General features: G+C 37.0%; 1 long non-coding RNA gene across 1 annotated transcript; it reads left to right on the forward strand.

Annotated features, from left to right (window-relative positions):
• The first annotated feature begins 1,280 nt into the window (after positions 1 to 1,280).
• Positions 1,281 to 2,791, forward strand: LOC120498005. Its single transcript, XR_005626608.1, has 2 exons — positions 1,281 to 1,386; positions 1,472 to 2,791. It is a non-coding gene; the product is annotated as an uncharacterized LOC120498005 (long non-coding RNA).
• Positions 2,792 to 3,519: the final 728 nt, after the last annotated feature.

Consider the following 3,519-nt stretch of genomic DNA (forward strand, 5'->3'; position numbering starts at 1 on the left):
CTGAAGAAGTTTGAGCCATAGTCTTCATTTAACAGTGATGAGGAAGGACATTTTCATGCATGCTATACTTCTGAGTTGATGGCAAACTGGTCTCAGGTTCAGATATCAGTTCAGATATTGAGAAGAGGCTTTGTGCTAGCTCAGCATGCTTGAGGCTACTGCACAAATTATGTTGTTCACAAAATTCATTTTAACATTACAGTAAGACAAGCAGAAAGGTGAACAGAAGCTTTATGGGTGTCAGCAAGGTGGTGATTGATCTGATTTTCCCTTTAATAGAGAAAAACAAATAAGGAGAGATCATTTCAATGACACAAGTCAATGAACCAGGTGAAACTCACTAGAAATTAGGGAAATGGTTGGTTGTATTGACACTCCCCAAGAATTTTTCAGCAGTATACAAATTAAGTATCAAAATCCAGATGTACAAAATCCCATATTAAAATTGTAATGTACTCGATAATAGTTGTCAGACACTACAAAACAGTGTACAATATATGCTTATTTATTAATTTGTTATGTACCAGTCACATTGGTAATGCTTTTTTGCATAAAATTAGGGATCTTCAACAGGGTCCTACTGAGTTTTGGGGAAGTCCCCAAAAATTGCAGCTCCAGCACATGTGAAGCTCAATGTGACTGCACAGTTCAATTACAATTTGGGTTTTTTAAGTGGAACTTCGATACATAGTGTTTCACACCCCAATAGTCAGCAACAATGTTAACTATGCTGTTTTTAAAAGAAAAAAAAATAAAGTGAAGGATTGTATTCCCCTGATCTGCTCACTGTGCAGTTGATGAAAGTAGTTATGAATTTAGTGACTGAGGCTGAACCTGCTGTTAGAGGCAATAGAAGCTACCTTCCACAAATATCTAAAAATAGGGTAACCATGCCTGAGTATGGAAGCTCCAGGTGTGATTTTGGAGACTTCACAAGTATTTCTGTTACTGAATACATATCTGTCATGTGGAAAAAGTGGTCTAATCTCAGCTGTAAATGCTGAGAATTACATGTCACTTCCCTTCAAGCAATAAATGTTCTTTTGTCTATTTAGATTTTGTTATATGTTTTTCACAATAATTCCTAACAGTGCGCTATGTCATTAAAATACCAAAATCCAGTAAGTCAGCTGGCAATAAATGGAAAAATAGAGATCCATAGCAAAGATTAGTGGTATCTAAAAGTGGTTTATGGGTCCTAGTGGGATTCCTCCTTTTTTAACAACAAAGTGCAGAGTGAAAGAATATGCACAGCTTACTTTGTCTTCCTATTTCTTTTGATCTGAAAGAACAATCAGATAAGGCTGATTTCTGAAGACAGTTCAGAATGAACAGATCTCAGTTGCCCCCAGTGATAACCATCATTGTCAACAGGAGGCATTCCAGGTACTGACACTAGAGCCTTAAATGTTCAGATACTGAACATTTTATCTTTTATTTTAAAAACTACTGCTGGGAACTCTCTTTATAGAATGCAATGGATGATGAGTATTTAGAAGAAGAATGAACCCTGAAGGAGAATAAAGCTCAAGCCTCAGAGACCATCACTGAACACCAGAAGGACAGAATAATTTAAGGTTACGGTGGGGAATTTCATGCACACAGAAAACCTAAATCTGTGAAAAATGGAATGATAGAACTCAGGAGTTACAGTCTACAAAATGAAAATTAAAATCATTTAAAGGCCTTGGCCCTAATGGGCTTTTGTCCAGGTTAGTGAACATTCTGTCAGAGTTCAGCAACACTAAGTGCTTTTTCATAGGGAAGACTCAGAACTGCAATATTTTGCAAAGATGATAATCAAAGTTGAGGAGTCTGGATTACACCGGTATGCAGAAATGCTAATAGGTGACTTCTGTAAGCCATATCACTTAAAAGTGCTATCAGTCTCTCTACACACCATCTTCAGCTCTCAATCTTTGAAGAAAGTATTGATTTTTGGCAGGGTGTGACAACTTGGTTTTACATGACTCAGGTACATTGTACAAAGCTCACTGAGCAAGGCAAAATTCCAGGCAGTTGCTATGAGAACCAACTGTTTACAAATATAAAATTTATAATATTTTTTCTAGTTTACGGGTACTAACACCTCACCTGTTGTACAATGCTGCTGATTTTTTAAATTAGTAGTTAACTTTGTGATCATCTAAGTTGGTATTGATAGTTTAACGAACTTCAAAAATATAAAAAAAATACTATTATCATTAATCAAGGATAATGAGCTTTGAATGAGCAGATGCTAATGAATTAATGGTCAGAGGTTTTTTTATGTGCTTGTAATTGCTACTGCAAAATACTTGTTATTCCTCATCTATTCCTCCTTTAAATAATTTGCTCTGCCTACTAAACCTGGATATTCAACCTAAACACATTGGCTCCTATCCCCCTGCTGGTGCCATTGTTGCTTTCATGGGGTTTGGATGAAGGCCTTAGTCTGTTTTTACTCTCATAACTGGAGCAGAGTTTAATTTCAGAGAGTTTCCAAATAGGAGCTCCGTAAACATATTTTTCCCCCAGCAGAGAAGAGAAACATGGAATTGCTGTAGGTTGAGTCAAACTATACTGTTATTTGTGAGTGTGTGGGCAACATTTCTTTTGTTTAAATCTAAGAATATCTTAAAATTATATAACTTTTACTAGTGTCTGACCAGACTTCAGTAGAACGTAGTGAATCTCGTAGTCCAGTAGAATTTATCAGTGTTGATAGATCAAATTCAGGTGCTGATGAGTTAATGAACAGGTTTGTTATTATGGATGTCTGTGAGTAATAAAGAAGATAAATCAAAACATATGTTTGAAAGTCACAGTCATTGACAAGTAGAACTAAAGGTCTCTCCTCTTCTTCCTCCCTCCAATACCTGGATTTGTTCCTTCATCCTTGCATCAGTTTCTACTTGTGTGAGAAGTGTGCAGCTTTTAGGACACATTGAGTGTGTCTCCTTGGGTTGGCTCTACCTACAGGCACTCTTGAGGCCACACTGCCTGGTTTCCTAAGCACCCATGAATGCCTGTTTCTTCCCCAAATTTCCTTTTTTGGTAAGTTACTGCCAGTTCTGACCTGCAAGGAAAATGCAGTTCCGTAACTTTCAGATATATCCCTCAAAGTTGATGAGAGTCTTTCTGCAAGCAGATCAGAGCAAGTCAAGTTAGGAAGCACCAGATTACTTTTGGGAATTCCATGTGTGTCTCTCTGGCATTCATTTTTTGTATCACGCAGCAGTGATATCTGTCAGGTAATGTTCCAGGAACACAGGTGTAAGCAAAGAGTTGTACGCAACAGGAATGTAATTACTTGGCGCACTACACAAAAAAGGTTGCAATGATGGCAGGTGGGGAGTATGATTTCTCATTTATGTATCTTGAAACAATTTTTTCAAATGCAAATGTAATGTACCAGGTGCAAAAGTAAAGCAAATAATTGCTTTGGCTCATTGTGCTTTGCAGAACAGTTTCTAAATAGATATATGTGAAGGCAATTGAAAATACTGTATAGAAAACATTTTGGGAATGCCTGTGCAC

The sequence above is a fragment of the Passer montanus genome, unplaced genomic scaffold (genome assembly GCF_014805655.1).
Source record: "Passer montanus isolate IOZ18808 unplaced genomic scaffold, ASM1480565v1 scaffold14, whole genome shotgun sequence".
Taxonomy (NCBI): Eukaryota; Metazoa; Chordata; class Aves; order Passeriformes; family Passeridae; genus Passer; species Passer montanus.